Source organism: Pleurodeles waltl, chromosome 7, assembly GCF_031143425.1.
Source record: "Pleurodeles waltl isolate 20211129_DDA chromosome 7, aPleWal1.hap1.20221129, whole genome shotgun sequence".
Classification (NCBI taxonomy): Eukaryota; Metazoa; Chordata; class Amphibia; order Caudata; family Salamandridae; genus Pleurodeles; species Pleurodeles waltl.
The window spans coordinates 1,247,916,445-1,247,938,300 of record NC_090446.1 but is presented as its reverse complement, the minus strand read 5'-3'; the positions used below and the strand labels follow the sequence as shown (position 1 = coordinate 1,247,938,300).

At 43.0% G+C, this 21,856-nt stretch overlaps 1 long non-coding RNA gene across 1 annotated transcript in view; it reads right to left on the bottom strand.

The window, feature by feature from the left end:
• The window catches only part of LOC138247378 (uncharacterized), a 269,559-nt gene that overhangs the window by 135,185 nt on the left and 112,518 nt on the right, over positions 1–21,856 (bottom strand). Inside the window, exon 2 of the long non-coding RNA XR_011194476.1 lies at positions 8,808–8,876. This is a non-coding gene — a long non-coding RNA (uncharacterized lncRNA). The remainder of the gene's footprint in view (positions 1–8,807; positions 8,877–21,856) is intronic.

The following is a 21,856-nucleotide window of genomic DNA, read 5'->3' as shown; positions in this document are numbered from 1 at the left end:
GCAGTTCAGGATTGACTGTTCCCATTAGAGCAGGGTTGAGATGGATTTGCATATGGCTGGGTCAAAACTGAGGTGGCATGGTGCACAAAAAAGCGATAGATGGGGATGCAGCCCGATAATTTCAATGTGGATTAATTCAAGAGTTACATTCATCACTTTTTTTTGTATACTTTATCTGGACCCCAGAGGGTGTTGTGCACAGCAGATGAAAGAGCAGTGAAATATACCTAGGTGATGTTGAACATTTGGTGTGCCCCCTTAACTACTGCCAAATATTTAAATTGAGTACCACACTGTGCAATGGGTCCCAAGCACATCCTGTTTTACTAGCTGCCTATGCCCCTTACTGTAGGCAGGTGTCTTCATTTGCTCTAGCAAGCCAGTTCTATGCAAACTGGGGTAAACAACAAGCACATTGCAATGTCATGATTGAAGGGCCTCCTACTGCCAAACAAGGCATATATGACACCTCCTGTGGGGATTACCAGTCACTGCCGAGCTGTCAAGGTGTACCATATGTCCCCATATTGATTCTCTTGTAGCCACTGTAGGCGTTGTATGTGTAAGCTAATATGGCTATTCGGAAGTATGTTGGAACCCAATAACCTACTTGAATTTCTAAGCAGAGGCCTGTGCATTGGTCGGGCTTGCTATCTCCTCCCCAACCCTTGGTAATGATTACAAGGATTCCCCTTCAGAAGTGTAATGTACAAGATATCTGCCAGTGCCACTCCATTGTGCCATGCTGAAACTGGTACTTGCAGAGCATCTCATTCGGATTATGATACTGAAGTATCTCAAATGTTTGTCTTGCTTTCTTTTGTGGAGTCCTGCTCCTCTGCCAGCTCACTGTAGTGGTAAGTGGATTTTTCCTGCATGTTTTGCAACATCTGTCTCCAGGAGCAGCTTGAAATTTTTGGTGCCAGGTATGGTGTGAGATGATATGGCTCCTCTTCCTCTTTTTACTACCTTGGAGCTTCTGCTGTGCATCCGGGAATTGTCCTCACCGGTTTGCTGTAGACGGTGTATAACCAAGAGCCCCAGTGGTGCTAGATCTCCTCCTAAAAGTGCTAGCCGTCATTTATGGCCTGCCCTTCATCACTGAATTCCAAAGCCACAATTTGCTATTGGGGCCACCAGGTGACACAGCTACTTAATTCTCACCTCCCTGGGTGCCAAATTCTGAGAAACCTCCAGAGTCTCATTAGATTTAGTACCTAGTCAAAGATTAGGGATGCTTTTCACCATGCCAAGTAGTAGACACAACTCACCTGCCTGCCTTGTCAGCCTTATTTGTCATGCATCTTTGTGGTAACATTAAGAATGCTTTGGTAAGGAGCAAAGGGTGAGCTAACCCTCATGTAATTGTCCGGATGGACCATTATTTAATAAAATGTCAGTTCCTGCTAAAAGATGGATATGTGCACACTAAATCCCAGATGTGTACATTGTAACAGAAGCTTGGTCCAAGATTAACTTGGAGATGTTTAGTAGCTTATTAGACTGTAGTGGTCCTGCTAAGGCTGCCTCCTGATTCGACCAGAATAATGAGAAGTTTACCAGCTGGTTAGAGAAGGTGACTGATATGGCTCTTATTCTCCTATACTTATTGATTTTACTCCAATTTCATTTGAAGATTTAGTGAAAATATTGAATATCATCTCTTCTGGCTCTCCTCTTGATCCTATCATTCCTAACGTTTTTCAGCAGTCTTACTCAGTCATGGAAGAGTCTTTACATCAGATCTGCAATTTATCTTGTTGCACTGGGTTCTGCTTCTGCAGTACACCCAGATGTTTTTGCTTTTCTGATCACCCTGTTTTTGGACTCTTTACTGTGGATGAGTCTCACTACCAGTGTTTCACCCACTGTAATCACATATCAAATGGACTGCACATGCTTACTGCCAGTGCCTGCTTTTAAGATAAGGCCACTGCAATGCAGCAAGGGTAAGGGGGGCTTGGCTGGTTACACATGAACGCATGTGCACGCATGTGGGGCTGTACTTGGGAGACTACTGTCACACGCAGTACGGTAACAGTGCACAGGTAGCTTGGTGCAATGGGGACTCTTCAGGGTTAGCTATTCACCTGGAATAGGCCTTACGAGAGTGGTGTACACTATTAGGGAAGGTCAGTGTGCTTTACTGTTTTAACTTTAGTGACACTGCATTATGCAGATAGGGAGCAAACTGCCTCAGAATATAGTTTCACTTCCTCTTGGTCTACAGAGACCATTGATGTCTGGAATTGATGTGTAACCTGTGCCAGAAAACCAAATTTGTAACTTTCAAAATGTTAACTGTAATCTTATGGATCCTTGAGAGTTTCCATGTCATCTGGCTCAGGTAAGGATCAGAGCCCATGCCTTGTGTCTCTCTGCTGTGCCCAGTAACAACAACCCACGGGAGGCTCCCTTTTAAATTCTAGTGTGCAGGTTCCTGTCTGTGTTGTCAGTGAGGGGTGGATCTGTGACCCCAGGAGCTGATGTGAGCAGTGGATCCTGATAACACCATTTTGTATAGTCCCAACATGCAGTGCAGGAGGGTTGGGACAGGGATGACAAGGTGATGGGGCACCCTAGGATTAGCCAGAGGTGCCTGTCTTCTGGAACCTTCCTCTCCCCTTAAAAAACTCTTGCACAGAGGAGAGACTGTCTCTTGTCTGCGGATTTCCCACTTTGCTGCTGGATCCTGGGACTGCCAGAGAGACCCGGAAGGAAGAGCCCTCTGGCCCCCACACAGGACCAAGGATTCTGTCCAGTTGCCCCAGGACCAGTGGGGCACCTTAAGGGCCAATGAGGCTAGCCCCCTTACACCTCCTGGGTACCAGTTGGGGGAAAGTTTTGGACTTTCCTGCTCCTAAAAAGCAAAGATCAAGAAGAGCACTGGCACAGGGAACCAGGAAAACCAGCTTTCTCGATACAACACTACTTTGGAAGTGAAGATGGTTACTTCACCTACCCCGGTGGATAGAACTTGCCACCAGCAGTAAACCTAACCAAGGATTGTCCAGTATGGCCCAACAGGGCCCGTGGCATGGCATTCTAAAGTTTAACAATCCTTGACTTACTTTCCTGCTTTGGAGCACGTAGGGCTCCGCTACCATTCCAAAACTTTTCCCCGGGATAGACCAGGGCCCCAGGGATGGTGCAAAAATCTGTCTGTGAGCTTTGGGCGAGAGGGTGTGCGTGGGACCCCCTCCACATTTTTCCACCTTGCCTGGGGACCCAATCCCCTGGATGGATTTATGCTCCAAGTGCTTCGTGATGCAGCAAAGCACCGTCCACTTTCCCTGAGACCCTGCAGGTAGGGGGGTGCCATTGCGCTCCCCTCTCAGGAGGTGGGAGGGGGCCCAGGACCCCATCCCTGAGCCCCCTTAGTAATAGGGAGGACGGGGAAATGGCACTTGCCCCCCATATGCTCTGCTCTCCCCGCTCCCCATGCCCATGTCCGGGGGGGGGGGGGGTGAGAGGCGGCCACACACGATGCACGTCTCTCTGCTGGAGTGGGCAGACACGAAAGGAAGCTGGCGGCTCCTCCGACAGCACATGATCGTGCTGCTGGCGCAGACAGCAGCTGGGGTGACCGAATTGGACCAGGCACCCCAACTCCAAAATAGAAATGCGGTGCAAGGCCACTTTTACCAAGCAAAAACCCAGAATGAAACTGACACGGTTCTCCTCAGTGCAGCAGGAGCCACTGCTCTAAAGTTCACCTCTCCAAGAAAGTCACCCCATAATGCATTGCGGGGCCTTTGGCTTTTTAACACAATTTTGCCCATATCTCTGCGTGTGGTGGACCCAGGACGATGGAATCACCACCAAACCCTTGTGCCTAATGTAGCCTTTCTTCCAATGATACTTTCTGAGTACTCACTTGAAGTGGGGGGTAACCCCAAAATTATCACCTCCTCTGGAATTTCGTGACTTTTCAAGCACTCTTATGGCTGGAGCTTTTAGTCTACAGCTAGGAGTGTTTTGCCCTCTAGGGGCCATGTATAGGCTAACATTTACTCAGATCTGAATCAAGAAAAAGTGATGAATTCATTACAAGACAACTGTTTTAACTCACCATATGTTTAGGGACCCCCTAAGGGCTCACCAGTGATTACACTATGCCACCTATGGTTGTTCCCTCTACCAATGTATATATTTGTAAATTATTGGTAGTAATTAGTAGTGTGTGTGTGATAAATGTAATTCTCCTTTTTCTAAATAAAAGGTACTGACTGGACAATCATTATTGAGTGTTATTTTGTGTGCCAATGATTGGCAATTACTAGCCCATACCACCTCCCTTGAGAAGGCCTTGGACTGCTCCGCTTTGTTAACCTGTGAGAGTCAAGCTTTATAATAGGGGTGTTTGGTTCCCAGTGTGGAAAATTGTGGATCTGTTAATTGTGATGGCCACACAACTAACAGTCCAATTTCCAACATAGCTCTATCTCAATGTGTTGTTCCTCAGGCTTGGAAAAAAGCCATGGTGGTACCACTATTAACAAAAATCAACAGCAGACTGCTCTACTAAGTAATTAACCCAATGTCATTACTTCTTTATCTTGTTAAAATCTTTGAGAAAAGAGCGAAGAAGAAATTGCCACAGTTTTTTGAGAGCAACATTATTCTGAATGACCCACAATCTGGCTTCAGCCCATGTTACACTACAGCAACAGCATTGGTCTCTATGCTAAATGACCCACAGACTCTTGTGGATCAAGGTAATCCCTAGCCCTTGGTGCTGTCCGATTTGTCTGCAGCATTTGTCCCAAGAGTGTTTGCTACATCTGTCCATTGTCCCTGGTTTTTTATCATTTGCCCATAGTCTTGTAGACAACACACAGTTGCTCTTTTCTTTGGAAAGGTCAGGCTCTAATTCTAATGCCTCCTGGAAGATTCACAAAACTACATGTGGGTAGTGGTGAACTGGCTCGCGCCAACATTTTATAACTTAATATAGATAAGAATTTGATTATTTTAATTTTGGGTAAACACATGGCTACTTACGCCTACTTATCCTATTTTCAACTTTGGCCAGAGAAACTTGGCACACTACTGGTTCTGGCTACCACAAGTCATAAGCTGTATAGCAGACAGTGAAAAGCACAACAGGGCTATCCATGGGGGCCCCTGCACTGCCCATGCCTAGTGCATGGGCAGTGCAAGGGCTCCCTGTACCATTTCTCCACCAGCTTTTACATGACGGTGCTACCTCCATGTAAAACCTGGTGGAGAGGGGGCTCGTAATCCCCAGGGCAGGGCTGCATGCAGCTCTACCTGCTGGATTAGGACCACCAGCCCCACCAGACCCTCCAGTGAAGGGAAACTAGTGGTGCTGGACGTCCGACCGTGGCCCAACTGACACTTTCATAATGCGCGGGTCTGACTGCTGCCAAAGTGGTTGCACCACTTTTAATTACTATTAATGACGGCCTTAGTTTTTAATTTATGTCTCTCTGTCTTGTAGAATGTATGTCATTGATCATTGTTATCTCGAGACGAAGGTGGGTAAAGCTTTAAAACCACCAAAATGTTGTGTGGACAGTTTTTTTGTTTTTGTCTTTTATTTTTATGTTCTTTATGGAAAAAAATGTTTTTAGAATTGTTGTGGGAAAGGAATAAATCGGGAAAGGAGTGTGAAGTACATTAGGTATTATATAAAAGCTTACTCCATTACTATTGTAAAGTTTATCCAATGTGTTTACAACTTTAAAGATGTGGATGATGTTTTAAAGTAAATTAAAAGATTAAGGGCCATATGTACGAACACATTTTCCAATAGACACAGAATGGGTAAAACCCTTTGCTACATCTGGCCCTAAGCTTCATAAATAAATGCATATTTTTATAACAAGACAGTGAGACAGAGTTGTTTATGATGTTATAGATTGTATATCCTGTGATTAGTAGCTTGCATGTCAATTACTAATGTCTATGATGGGTTATGAGTAAATGTGTAACACAGATTGGTTGTGAATCCTAGAGTTATAAATAGGTAGTGTGCTTGTGAGATAAAGAATCACAACAAGGGAACCTTGTTTTTGTTTGAACTTTCTAAAAGTCTAATTTCCAAATAGTATTATAAAATCCGACTCCATCATTAAGTTAGATGCTATATTACTATTATAATGAATTATTGAATCATTTTCTAGCTGTCCTTAAACTGAAATTAAGCACTATAAGCTGTTATAATGTAACCCTGTATTTTCCAATGGGCGCAAGCCTTGCCACAGTAAAAAATAACTCTGGTGATTTTTTACTGTCAGGGCATGTGAAACATTGGATATATATTCCCTATTTTAATACCATGTACCCTGCCCTATGAGCATTTTGGGCCTACCCTAGGGGTGACCTATAAGTACTAAAACGGAAGATTGAGGCCTGGCAAGATGTTTATTTTTCCAGGTCGAAATGGCAGTTTAACCCTGCACACCAGGGCTGCACTGGGAGGCCTGGAGACGTGATGGGTAGTGCTACAATGAGTGCTGCAACCCACTGATAGTATTTAATTTACAAACCATGGCTATGTTTAATACCCTATACTAGACACATAGAGTAAATTAAATGTGCCAATGAGGTTTGTGCCAGTTTTACCATGTGTGAAAAGACGAGCACAAGCAATTTACCACTGGTTAATAGGTGTAAATTACACAGAGTTCTATGGCCATTAAAATGGGTTCAACAACAGAAGACAGAAATCTGGGGGAATACAATGTAAAAGATGATAATCTCCAACAATTACATTCAGGGGAGAAAGTGGTACTGGTTGCCAGTGGATGTAATCTCCCCTCTGTCTCACAAGACACTTCTCTTGATGGTAGTAGGGACGAAAGAGCATTGCATATTCTCTTAAGACTGCAAGCATAGTAAATACAACTGAGGCCTTTGCAAATTTAAAGACAAGGAGTCCGTTTAAAATCATTGATTCATATGACTGCATGGTGCCGGTTATGTCTTGGTCAGCAATCATCGCCAGAAAAAAATAGCTATGGAGAAAACTGAGAATCATCTGCTCCCTCTGGACATAGGTACCCTCGCTGTAATGGCCCTCTGCAGCTTCAATTGACATGAAGATAAATACAATGCTGTGGAGGACAAATGAAATGAAAGTGATTTTGAACTGGAAGTTGGTAAAAGAGGGAAATAATAAGGTAGAGAATCAAATGAAAGCAAATAATTTCTCCTCCAACTTAAACTATAGCTGAGTCAGTCCGGGTACTCCTTGTACTTTGCAGGGGGGGGTGGGGTCAAGTTTCTTTACACCACTGGTTCCACAAAAGATAAATCGTCACCGTTCTGTCAGATCGAAATGAGATAAAGTTAAAGAGTTGTAGGCCTCTGTCCTGGAGGAATATGAATATAAAATCTGGATACCACAGTAAATATTAATCGTCTTTTACATATTCCTCCTCTCCACCAGACCTGCATATTTCGGTGTATTTATTTCTTGTCCTGAAGATGGTGAACTTAATATTTAGCCACCAAATACAGTGTCAACAACAATTTAAAGATCCCTGTTTACAGTGTCTGCTTTGGAGTAATATGCACTCTCTACAGAGAGTGTCTGGGATAATGTTGTAGTAACAGGATACAGTTTAACCCCTTCACTGAGATCGGGGGCCAGGAAACATCACTAGATGCCAGGGATTTCACTTGGGGGGGTCGGCCCCGTGGGGAAACATGTAAAAAAATATTTTTTTTTTTTAAATGGACAGGGGGCAATATTTTTTTATTTGTTGTAGGATTTCCCTGGGGGCCATTTTGGCCCCCAAGGAAACCATACAACAACTAAAAAAAATAGATCTATATATAGATATATAGATATATATATATAGATATATATATAGATCTATATATATAGATAGATATATCTATGTAGATATATCTCTGTACATGGATATATCTATAGATAGATCTATAGATATATATAGATATATGTATATATATATAGATATATAGATCTATCTATAGATATATCTATGTAGATAGATATATATATAGAGATAGATCTATATATATATATATATATATATATATATATATATATATATATATATATATATATAGATATATATATATATCAGTTTTGTCAATATGTGTGTGGTTTCCCTGGGGGCTGCGATCGGCCCCCAGGAAAACCAGACCCACATATAAAACTGATATATATATATATATATTGTAGGCGGGCGTCGCTCGCCTTGCCTACAAGCATTCAGACTTGGCGTTCGCCCAACGCCTTCCCCGACTTCCGCCCACGTCGTCATGGAGACGCGCGGGGCGGAGACGGCAATCGGCCCCCGACTTCCGGGTTGCCGGAACATTTAAAACGAACAACGCCGCGACCAGGGAGGAGAAGGAGAAACCGCAGCCGGAGGATTTCCCTACTACGCGCGAACGAGGAAAGCAGGAGCAGAGAGCGGATTCTGACGAGGAGAAGACGCCCGGAGCAGCGATATCCAGAGGACACGAAGCAGCCTGCCATGGCCCCGGAGGGTCGTGGCTATACAAGGTACGGGCCCTTTTTAAGGGCAACAACAGTCCGGGAAAAGAAGGGGAGGGGGAGAGGGAAGGTGGGAAAAGATAGGAGGTGGAAGCCGGGAAAGACACCCAGGGCACCCTCCCACTCACTTCTAGAGAGAGAGAGAGAACCCCCCCTCCTCCTCACCAAATCCTCATTATCCACCCTAAAGAAAAACTCCACAAATTTATTAGAGTTTGTATAGTTAACCCCTCACTACTTCCCTCACAGCCCCACCTCTCCCCTCACTAATTACAAAGCCAGTAGACCGAGAAAATATCGTCCCACTTACCTGCTGTATCCTCTGTTGTTCTTCCGAGGGAAACCGCGGACCAAGGGGAGGACCTCTGAAACTCGCCACCTGAAAGAGAGAAAATTAAAGAACCCCTTAAAGACCTCGGAAGTCCCACAGAGTGGAAGAAGAAGGACAAAAAGGAGACAAGAAAGGCTACTATCCTATCACTGTGTTCACCCTCTCATAGAACCTAAAAATAAAGCAAGAAAAGCCCCTGCTAAGGGTTAAAAAAATCCACGTCTGCGTTCTTTGTATCCCGGACCACAGCCCACTCCCCCACATATATATATATATATATATATATAAAAAGAGGAGAATTGTCCTGACAAGCGTGTTGTGGCGCACTTATTTCACCGGTGGTGCTGATTGAAGGCAGGACGTCCGTATTTCAAAAGAAGGGGATTTCTCTTTCACTTTGTCAAGAGAAAAGAACCGCACTCCGTCGTTGTGCAATTAATAATTAAACTTTTATTCCATTCGTGGGATTACAAACAAACAAGAGAGGAATCCCCTGGCGCGTTTCGGTCACACCGGACCTTGTTCACAGGTGTTTCCTGTGTACTCATTTAGCGCTTTAAATAAACTACCTAGACTCAACAGAAAAAATACTACTAAAATTGCACCCAAACATCAAAAAATCAAAAAATGCTCCTTAACATCACAAAATATATACACTTTAGCAAGAAAAAACAAAAACTTTTTTTACTAATGTTCTTCAACCAACAATAATATTGTTACAAAAATCCGAGATGTTTGTCTCCTAAATTTCCCATTTGCTATGTCTTCTGGTAGATGTAGTTTATAACATCTCCTCAAATAAATTAAATTATTTTAACATGTATTATTTTAAATTTTGTTTCTTGAATTGATTGAAAAACAATATTAGAGCAGTTCTAGAGGTGTTTTAACATACTGCATGGAGCCTCATTAATTTTTAATTAATAGAATAAGGATCATATTAATTTCTTGCCTATAATAGCACAATCCCCAAAAATCTATTTTAACAATGGCACACACTTAATCCTACACCTCTGATGTCAGTATATTTTGATGTTATTACTGCAATAAACTTCTATTTTTGGCGCCAAAAATATATATATGTCCATCATAATAATTACTAAGAAAGACAGAGAGAGGAGGTGAGAAAGAAACAGGGGGATGGAGGGAGGTGGAGAGGGAGAGGAGGGGAGTATGACGGGTGGGAAAGTGAAGGGAAAGTGAAGGGTGAAGCAAAAGCCTATAATTCTTCCCTCAGAAATAAAAAATGGAAAAATATTTTCTTCTCTTTTCTCTTTACTAACTAAGCATCTTAAAAATGATGAAATTCAGTTAGATAAATGGCAGGCTTTTTAACCCTTATAGGTGTACAAATAACTCTTCATCCTGGTTTAAACCTAACGGAGTGAGAGATCGGATATCCAGTATATATCTGGATTCCATCTGGCATAATTTCTTTTCTCTATCACCACCGCGCTCCAGTTTTGGTACCTGATCAATTGCATAAAATGTCATGAGTTCCCACTTGCTATCATGTTTTTGTTCCATGTGTCTCGCCGTTGCATAGCTCCTATCTGTATTGATAGTTGCTCGAACGTGTTCTAAAATTCGCTTTTTAGTTTCACATATAGTACTGCCAATATATTTCAGCCCACAAGGGCACTCAATCACATATACTGTGAAACGACTTTTACAATTCAAATGTTTGCGTATCACTCTTTCCATGCCAGTATTTGTAGAGTACTCTTTCTTGTTCACACCAATTTTACATGCCTTACAGCTACTGCATTTCCAAAAACCAGGTTTCTGTAACCAGTTTGTTTTTCTTATTTGGAAATGACTGTGTGTTAATTTGTCCCTTAGATTTGATGTTCTTCTAAAAGTCATTTGTGGGTATTGTCCCATAATTTCTCCCACAGTTGGGTCCATAAGTAAAATTGCCCACTGACTCTCCAAAATTTTTCGAACTTGTGTGGCACTCTGAGAGTATGTAGTTATAAACCTCAACTGCTGTTGTTTAGAGTGTTTAGTAACTTGGTTACCACCATGCATTAGTTGTTCTCTTGATGATTGTTTCAAACGTTTCTTCGCTACAGCTAAACATTTGTTCAGGTATTGTCTTCCCAGGAATCTCTCCTCCGATAATTTTAAGTGCTCCTCACACTCTTTTGGTTCTGAACAGATTTTCTTTATTCGTAAGAATTCACCATAAGGGATATTCCACTTCGTTCGTGGTGGGTGAAAACTATTAGCATGTAGTATAGAATTTGTGGCTGTTATTTTTCTATGTAATGAGGTTTGAATTGTCCCCTCTTTGACATAAATTTCTGTATCTAGGAAAGTCACACGTTTTGCACTGATGTCATAGGTGAAATTCAATTTTGCTGCATTAGAATTCAAAATCTTAAAATATTCATCAAATTCTAGCTCAGTGCCTTCCCAGATCAGAAAAAGGTCATCAATGAACCTCAGCCAGATCACTACTTTTTGTTGATAAGTCTCATTCTCTTCTGCCCAAGCTATTCGCTGTTCAAACCAACCCATTGTCAAATTAGCAAAGTTTGTGGAGAAAGAAAAACCCATTGCAGTGCCCTTTATTTGCAGGTATAGTTGTTGATTAAACTGGAAATAATTATTCGTTAAACAAATGTTGATCATTTCCAACAGCATCTCATTATGTTGATAAAAACGTATATTCCTTTGGTCAAGGAAAAATTTGCATGCCTGGATCCCTACATGATGTTCAAAATTTGTGTAGAGTGAGACCACATCCATCGTTACTAATTTGTAGGTATCCTGCCAGGGTATGCCTTCCAGTTGCAGCAATAGGTCTCCTGTATCACGCAAATAGGAGTTCAAATTTCTTGCTAAAGGTGCTAAGAAGAAATCAATATATTCTGACATCGGTTCTAATAAGGATGCTTTGGCTGATATTATTGGTCTGCCCGGTGGATGTTGCAAGTTTTTATGAATTTTAGGGAGGAAGTATATTGTTGGAATTACAGGATGTTCCACTTGTAAGTATTTGGCCTCTACTTGATCAATGAGACCTAGATTTTCCCACCTTACAATACACAGATTTATCTCCTCCTTCAATTTTAATAGTGGGTTCCCAAAAGCATGTGCATAACATGTTTTGTCTAACAATTGCTGCATGGCTTCTTTCACATAATCCTGTTTATTTTGTATTACGATGTTATCACCTTTATCAGCGGGTTTGATTTCCACTGTTGTATCCATTTGAAGTCTGTGCAGCGCCTGTTTCTCTGGTATCGTTAGATTCTCCACTTTTTTATTCCAGTTCTTTTTATAAAGATCATGAATGACCATCTCCGCGAATAGGTCTACTTTGTTCCCTGCTGGTAAAACTGGGTAAAACTTGGAAGGTGGTCTTTTATCTGTCAGGCCAGCCCCAAGAGGTTTCACTATATCACTTGCTTCCACTGGTTTGTCTCCTAGGTCTAAGTTCACCAAAGTCATCAAAGTATCTTTATCTCCCACAGTTAAATCATGCTCATATGGTAGTGGGTCAGTTTTCTCTTTCATTTTTGCTATTTTTTTATACTTGTAAAAATCTATTCGTGTTTGTACTAAATCCAGATCAGTAGATGGGCAAAATTGTAACCCCTTTTTTAGGACAGATTCCTCCGATTGGGACATTTCTCTGGTAGAAAGATTAATGATGTTTAACTCTTGAAAATTGCCGCTGTTTGTGCCCTGGTTTTTCTTTGTCTTCCCTCTTTGTCCCCTTCGTGTGGGTTTATTCCTTTTGCGCCCCGTCCTCTTCCTCTCCCTCTTGTTTTCACTTGCTGATCTTTGGATTGTTGTTGGAGGGCGAGGCGCATCTCGTTTAAATAAATAAATGGACAGGGGGTCGCCCGTGGCAGGGCGACCCCCTGTGGGGGCAATATTTTTTAGTTGTTGTAGGGGTTCCCTAGGGGCCATTTTGGCCATACAACAACTAAAAAAAATAGATCTATATATATATATATAGATATATATATAGATCTATATATATAGATATATCTATGTAGATATATCTCTGTACATGGATATATCTATAGATAGATCTATAGATATATATATAGATATATGTATATATATATAGATATATAGATCTATCTATAGATATATCTATGTAGATATATATATATATAGAGATAGATCTATATATATAATATATATATATATATATATATATATATATATATATATATATATATATATATAACACTTTTGTCAATATGTGTGTGGTTTCCCTGGGGGCTGCGATCGGCCCCCAGGAAAACCAGACCCACATATAAAAGTGATATATATATATTATTTATATATATATATATATATTTGCCGGGAGTTGTCTTGCAGTTGCAGCTTGCGTCTTCAAAGCAATGCACATACTTCAACTGACGCTTTTCAACTGTAGCTTTTAGGCAGCAATAAAAAAGTCAAGTAAGTATTGTGACTATGTTTCTGCTACAAAAGGGTCAGATATGTCTAGTGGCAGTTTTAGTGCCATAAAGAAGCGCAGAAGGTTTATATGCCTACTGCAAAGAGCAAATCTGTATTTTATGTAAATAGCTGAGTACATTAGTAAAGTCAGCCATTACCTGCGCTATAATACCAATGAAATGTATGTGCGGGGTGGAGGGCGGCTATGGAGAGATGAAGGGCACTTTTGCTGGGTGGTAATGAGGGAATCCGAGGAGGAGGGAGTGAGAGCATCAATAATAATTGTTGGACTGGGCGCAGGAGGTGCTAAAGACTGTGACGAATGGTATGTGACAAGGTGTTTTTTGAGTGTCTTGAAAGAACGTGCTGATTGAGGGAAGAAGCGCAGGTAAGGTGGCCTCTACTGTTGCACGTTTCTCACACACACCATCGATTTTGTGAATGTCTACGTAGGCTAGTGTTTTAGAGCAACAGTTTAGCCAATAGCAGAGATGGCATCTTGATGGATGACTGCTGCCGGCACTTGGGTTATAGAGGACAGCTCTGACATAGGATCAGAGACTGAGACATCAGATACTGAGACAGCATCCGAGAGATAGGACAATGGCGCAGACTCTGGGAGTGATTTTTCAGTCAGAGGAGTCCCATTCGATAACTCCTCTTCAAGTACATTATGAGGGAGGTGATGAGGACAGTCCTGCTGTCCCTTCGCAAGCAGTTTGTGCAACTGGGTAATAGTGGGTTAGCCCAACCCAGAGAGCAGGTGAATGCGGCGGCAAGCAGAGAGAGAGAGAGCGTGCTCTCTTGGGAGCTCCCCAATTTAGTTCAGCCCCAAATTCCACCGCCCAAATCGTATTGTGGAGACATCAAAATTATCTATGGCAAAACAAACTGGTTTTGTAAGGCAAGAACCTGTGTTTTTGGTCCTGGGTTCGGCGGCCATATAGAGAAACACACTAAACCCAAACATTTCTGGAAACTAGACATTCGGGGGAGTTCACAGAGGTGTGACTTGTGTGGATTCCCCAAAGTTTTCTTACCCAGAATACCCTGCAAAGCTGAAATGTTGAATAAAAACTCTATTTTTCTCGCATTTCTGTTACACAAACTACAGGAATATGCTGGGATCCTCAAAATTCCGACCACCCAGTGACTCCTCACCTGTCCTGATAAAAACACTACCCCACTTGAGTGCCTACACCTAGTGCCTGCGTCAGGAATGGATCACCCCAGGGTCAACAGATGCCTCATGTAAGGACCAACATTGACCGTTGTGTGATCCATTCCTGTCGCGGGCACCAGGCCTACCCACACAAGTGAGGTACCGTTTTTATCGGGAGATTGGGGGAATGCTGGGTGGTAGGAAATTTGTGGCTCCTCTCAGATTCCAGAACTTTCTGTCACCGAAATGAGAGGAAAAAGTGTTTTTTTGGCCATATTTTGATGTTTGCAAAGGATTCTGGGTAACAGAACCTGGTCAAAGCCCCACAAGTCACCCCATCTTGGATTCCCCTGGGTTTCTAGTTTTCAAAAATGCGCTGGTTTGCTAGGTTTCCCCAGGTGCCGGCTGAGCTAGAGGCCAAAATCCACAGGTAGGCACTGTTTTCTATGAAAAAATGTGATGTGTCCACGTTGTAAGGACCAACATTGACCGTTGTGTGATCTATTCCTGTCGCGGGCACCAGGCCTACCCACACAAGTGAGGTACCGTTTTTATCGGGAGACTTGGGGGAATGCTGGGTGGTAGGAAATTTGTGGCTCCTCTCAGATTCCAGAACTTTCTGTCACCGAAATGAGAGGAAAACGTGTTTTTTTAGCCACAATTTGAGGTTTGCAAAGGATTCTGGGTAACAGAACCTGGTCAGAACCCCACACGTCACCCCATCTTGGATTCCCCTAGGTCTCTTGTTTTAAAAAATGCACAGGTTTGGTAGGTTTCCCTAGGTGCCGGCTGAGCTAGAGGCCAAAATCTACAGGTAGGCACTTTGAAAAAAACAGCTCTGTTTTCTGTCAAAAAATGGGATGTGTCCACGTTGTGTTTTGGGGCATTTCCTGTCGCGGGCGCTAGGCCTACCCACACAAGTGAGGTATCATTTTTATCGGGAGACTTAGGGGAACGCTGAATGGAAGGAAATTTGTGGCTCCTCTCAGATTCCAGAACTTTCTGTCACCGAAATGAGAGGAAAATGTGTTTTTTTAGCCACAATTTGAGGTTTGCAAAGGATTCTGGGGAACAGAACCTGGTCAGAGCCCCACAAGTCACCCCATCTTGGATTCCCCTAGGTCTCTAGTTTTCAAAAATGCACAGGTTTGGTAGGTTTCCCTATGTGCCGGCTGAGCTAGAGGCCAAAATCTACAGGTAGGCACTTTGCACAAAACAGCTCTGTTTTCTGTCAAAAAATGGGATGTGTCCATGTTGTGTTTTGGGGAATTTCCTGTCGCGGGCGCTAGGCCTACCCACACAAGTGAGGTATCATTTTTATCGGGAGACTTGGGGGAACGCTGGGTGGAAGGAAATTTGTGGCTCCTTTCAGATTCCAGAACTTTCTGTCACCGAAATGTGAGGAAAACATGTTTTTTAGCCACATTTTGAGGTTTGCGAAGGATTCTGGGTAACAGAACCTGGTCAGAGCCCCACAATTCACCCCATCTTGGATTCCCCTAGGTCTCTAGTTTTCATAAATGCACAGGTTTGGTAGGTTTCCCTAGGTGCCGGCTGAGCTAGAGGCCAAAATCTACAGGTAGGCACTTTGCAAAAAACAGCTCTATTTTCTGTCAAAAAATGGGATGTGTCCACGTTGTGTTTTGGGGCATTTCCTGTCGCGGGCGCTAGGCCTACCCACACAAGTGAGGTATCATTTTTATTGGGAGACTTGGGGGAACGCTGGGTGGAAGGACATTTTTGGCTCCTCTCAGATTCCAGAACTTTCTGTCACCGAAATGAGAGGAAAACGTGTTTTTTTAACCACAATTTGAGGTTTGCAAAGGATTCTGGGTAACAGAACCTGGTCAGAACCCCACAAGTTACCCCATCTTGGATTCCCCTAGGTCTCTTGTTTTAAAAAATGCACAGGTTTGGTAGGTTTCCCTAGGTGCCGACTGAGCTAGAGGCCAAAATCTACAGGTAGGCACTTTGAAAAAACAACTCTGTTTTCTGTCAAAAAATGGGATGTGTCCACGTTGTGTTTTGGGGCATTTCCTGTCGTGGGCGCTAGGCCTACCCACACAAGTGAGGTATCATTTTTATCGGGAGACTTGGGGGAACTCTGGGTAGAAGGAAATTTGTGGCTCCTCTCAGATTCCAGAACTTTCTGTCACCGAAATGTGAGGAAAATGTGTTTTTTAGCCACATTTTGAGGTTTGCAAAGGATTCTGGGTAACAGAACCTGGTCAGAGCCCCACAAGTCACCCCATCTTGGATTCCCCTAGGTCTCTAGTTTAAAAAAATGCACAGGTTTGGTAGGTTTCCCTAGGTCCCAGCTGAGCTAGAGGCCAAAATCTACAGGTAGGCACTTTGAAAAAACAGCTCTGTTTTCTGTCAAAAAATGGGATGTGTCCACGTTGGGTTTTGGGGCATTTCCTGTCGCGGGCGCTAGGCCTACCCACACAAGTGAGGTATAATTTTTATCGGGAGACTTGGGGGAATGCTGGGTAGAAAGAAATGTGTGGCTCCTCTCAGATTCCAGAACTTTCTGTCACCGAAATGAGAGGAAAACGTGTTTTTTTTGCCACATTTTGATGTTTGCAAAGGATTCTGGGTAACAGAACCTGGTCAGAGCCCCACAAGTCACCCCATCTTGGATTCCCCTAGGTCTCTAGTTTTAAAAAATGCACAGGGTTGGTAGGTTTCCCTAGGTGCCGGCTGAGCTAGAGGCCAAAATCCACAGCTAGGCAGTTTGCAAAAAACAGCTCTGTTTTCTGTCAAAAAAATGGGATGTGTCTACGTTGTGTTTTGGGGCATTTCCTGTCGCGGGCGCTAGGCCTATCCACACAAGTGAGGTATCATTTTTATCGGGAGACTTGGGGGAACATAGAATAGCAAAACAAGTGTTATTGCCCCTTATCTTTCTCTACATTTTTTCCTTCCAAATTTAAGAGAGTGTGTAAAAAAGACATCTATTTGAGAAATGCCCTGCAATTCACATGCTAGTGTGGGCACCCCGGAATTCAGAGATATGCAAATAACCACTGCTCCTCAAAACCTTATCTTGAGCCCATTTTGGAAATGCAAAGGTTTTCTTGATACCTATTTTTCACTCTTCATATTTCAGCAAATGAATTGCTGTATACCCAGTATAGAATGAAAACCAACGGCAGGGTGCAGCTCATTTATTGGCTCTGGGTACCTAGGGTTCTTGATGAACCTAAAAGCCCTTTATATCCCTGCAACCAGAAGAGTCCAGCAGACAAAACAGTATATTGCTTTCAGAAATCTGACATCGCAGGAAAAGGTTACAGAGTAAAACATAAAGAAAAATGGCTGTTGTTTTCAGCTCAATTTCAATATTTTTTTATTTCAGCTGTTATTTTCTGTAGGAAAACCTTGTAGGATCTACACAAATGACCCCTTGCTGAATTCAGAATTTTGTCCTAGTTTTCAGAAATGTTTAGCTTTCCGGGATCCAGCATTGGTTTCACACCCATTCCTGTCACTAACTGGAAGGAGGCTGAAAGCACCAAAAATAGTAACAATGGGGTATGTCCCAGTAAAATGCCAAATTTGTGTTGAAAAATGTGGTTTTCTGATTCAAGTCTGCCCGTTCCTGAAAGGTGGGAAAATGGTGATTTCAGCACCAGAAACCCTTTGTTGATGGCATTTTCAGGGAAAACACCACAAGGCTTCTTCGGCAGCCCTTTTTTCCCATTTTTTTTGGAAAAAACGAAATTTTCACTGTATTTTGGCTAATTTCTTGGTCTCCTCCAGGGGAACCACAAACTCTGGGTACCATTAGAATCCCTAGGATGTTGGAAAAAAAGGACGCAAATTTGGCGTGGATAGCTTATGTGGACATAAAGTTATGAAGGCCTAAGCGCGAACTACCCCAAATAGCCAAAAAAGGGCTCAGCACTGGGGTGTGGGGGGGAAGGCCCAGCAGCTAAGAGGTTAATAATATGATTTATGTTTACATTTTGTGATTTTATAAGACGAGACAGAAGATACATGTCTGTTTAGAGTGAATTTATAATAAATGTGTACTATTGCGATTCGTAAAATGTGTTTAGTCTTTTGTTATTCACAACATTGCTTATATGGGAAACTTTAATTTTTCTAGAGACTTAAACAAATTAACTTTAAGCCACATTGCAACTGAGAATCTTAGGCCCTCATTATGAACATTGCGGTCCGTTCCGCACCACTGGTGGTGGCGGCAGAAACCACCAACAGAGGAGCGGTCCGGACCACCAAATAATGAAGCAAACAAAACTCTTGCATCCCGCGCACCACCCACCGCCAGGAAAGTAGTCCTGCTGACGATGGCAGAGTCTGCCCACAGGCCGTCGGAAAGGCCCAACTGGCCCATCAAATTATGTACACCATTCCGCCGCCAGTTCCGGGGCGGGAACCACCGCCACACAAAGCCAGGTGGAAATGAAACAAATAGAAGGAAACACTCACAGGAGTACCACAAAACGTGCAGTGGCAGCCATGGGAAGAGAGCTGCAGATCATGCCAGCCTTGCGCCTTGCCATATAGCTACACGACCGAGACCGCCGACGAAGCCGAAGACGGTAAGTACCGCAACCTACAACACAAGGGAGGAAAGGGCAAACTTACATACCTACCCACTACACCCACCCCGCAAAGCCCCCCCACCCATTCCCAGCAGCACTAGTCAGACATCCCACACCAAGAGGGACGTACCCGACCGGAGGCCACTGCAACGTGGCCATAGGACATACAATAGCCCCATACACATAACTCATTTAAACAAACACCAGGGAGGAACTGCGTGCAGCCCAAACACAGGCCACACCGAAACTTTATCAACTCGCTCATAGAGCTAGATGAAGCAAACAGGGCCAATTCACCCCATCTTGGATTCCCCTAGGTCTCTAGTTTTCATAAATGCACAGGTTTGGTAGGTTTCCCTAGGTGCCGGCTGAGCTAGAGGCCAAAATCTACAGGTAGGCACTTTGCAAAAAACAGCTCTATTTTCTGTCAAAAAATGGGATGTGTCCACGTTGTGTTTTGGGGCATTTCCTGTCGCGGGCGCTAGGCCTACCCACACAAGTGAGGTATCATTTTTATTGGGAGACTTGGGGGAACGCTGGGTGGAAGGACATTTTTGGCTCCTCTCAGATTCCAGAACTTTCTGTCACCGAAATGAGAGGAAAACGTGTTTTTTTAACCACAATTTGAGGTTTGCAAAGGATTCTGGGTAACAGAACCTGGTCAGAACCCCACAAGTTACCCCATCTTGGATTCCCCTAGGTCTCTTGTTTTAAAAAATGCACAGGTTTGGTAGGTTTCCCTAGGTGCCGACTGAGCTAGAGGCCAAAATCTACAGGTAGGCACTTTGAAAAAACAACTCTGTTTTCTGTCAAAAAATGGGATGTGTCCACGTTGTGTTTTGGGGCATTTCCTGTCGTGGGCGCTAGGCCTACCCACACAAGTGAGGTATCATTTTTATCGGGAGACTTGGGGGAACTCTGGGTAGAAGGAAATTTGTGGCTCCTCTCAGATTCCAGAACTTTCTGTCACCGAAATGTGAGGAAAATGTGTTTTTTAGCCACATTTTGAGGTTTGCAAAGGATTCTGGGTAACAGAACCTGGTCAGAGCCCCACAAGTCACCCCATCTTGGATTCCCCTAGGTCTCTAGTTTAAAAAAATGCACAGGTTTGGTAGGTTTCCCTAGGTCCCAGCTGAGCTAGAGGCCAAAATCTACAGGTAGGCACTTTGAAAAAACAGCTCTGTTTTCTGTCAAAAAATGGGATGTGTCCACGTTGGGTTTTGGGGCATTTCCTGTCGCGGGCGCTAGGCCTACCCACACAAGTGAGGTATAATTTTTATCGGGAGACTTGGGGGAACGCTGGGTGGAAGGAAATTTGTGGCTCCTCTCAGATTCCAGAACTTTCTGTCACCGAAATGAGAGGAAAATGTGTTTTTTTAGCCACAATTTGAGGTTTGCAAAGGATTCTGGGGAACAGAACCTGGTCAGAGCCCCACAAGTCACCCCATCTTGGATTCCCCTAGGTCTCTAGTTTTCCAAAATGCACAGGTTTGGTAGGTTTCCCTATGTGCCGGCTGAGCTAGAGGCCAAACTCTACAGGTAGGCACTTTGAAAAAACAGCTCTGTTTTCTGTCAAAAAATGGGATGTGTCCACGTTGTGTTTTGGGGCATTTGCTGTCGCAGGCGCTAGGCCTACCCACACAAGTGAGGTATAATTTTTATCGGGAGACTTGGGGGAATGCTGGGTAGAAAGAAATGTGTGGCTCCTCTCAGATTCCAGAACTTTCTGTCACCGAAATGAGAGGAAAACGTGTTTTTTTTGCCACATTTTGATGTTTGCAAAGGATTCTGGGTAACAGAACCTGGTCAGAGCCCCACAAGTCACCCCATCTTGGATTCCCCTAGGTCTCTAGTTTTAAAAAATGCACAGGGTTGGTAGGTTTCCCTAGGTGCCGGCTGAGCTAGAGGCCAAAATCCACAGCTAGGCAGTTTGCAAAAAACAGCTCTGTTTTCTGTCAAAAAAATGGGATGTGTCTACGTTGTGTTTTGGGGCATTTCCTGTCGCGGGCGCTAGGCCTATCCACACAAGTGAGGTATCATTTTTATCGGGAGACTTGGGGGAACATAGAATAGCAAAACAAGTGTTATTGCCCCTTATCTTTCTCTACATTTTTTCCTTCCAAATTTAAGAGAGTGTGTAAAAAAGACATCTATTTGAGAAATGCCCTGCAATTCACATGCTAGTGTGGGCACCCCGGAATTCAGAGATATGCAAATAACCACTGCTCCTCAAAACCTTATCTTGAGCCCATTTTGGAAATGCAAAGGTTTTCTTGATACCTATTTTTCACTCTTCATATTTCAGCAAATGAATTGCTGTATACCCAGTATAGAATGAAAACCAACGGCAGGGTGCAGCTCATTTATTGGCTCTGGGTACCTAGGGTTCTTGATGAACCTAAAAGCCCTTTATATCCCTGCAACCAGAAGAGTCCAGCAGACAAAACAGTATATTGCTTTCAGAAATCTGACATCGCAGGAAAAGGTTACAGAGTAAAACATAAAGAAAAATGGCTGTTGTTTTCAGCTCAATTTCAATATTTTTTTATTTCAGCTGTTATTTTCTGTAGGAAAACCTTGTAGGATCTACACAAATGACCCCTTGCTGAATTCAGAATTTTGTCCTAGTTTTCAGAAATGTTTAGCTTTCCGGGATCCAGCATTGGTTTCACACCCATTCCTGTCACTAACTGGAAGGAGGCTGAAAGCACCAAAAATAGTAACAATGGGGTATGTCCCAGTAAAATGCCAAATTTGTGTTGAAAAATGTGGTTTTCTGATTCAAGTCTGCCCGTTCCTGAAAGGTGGGAAAATGGTGATTTCAGCACCAGAAACCCTTTGTTGATGGCATTTTCAGGGAAAACACC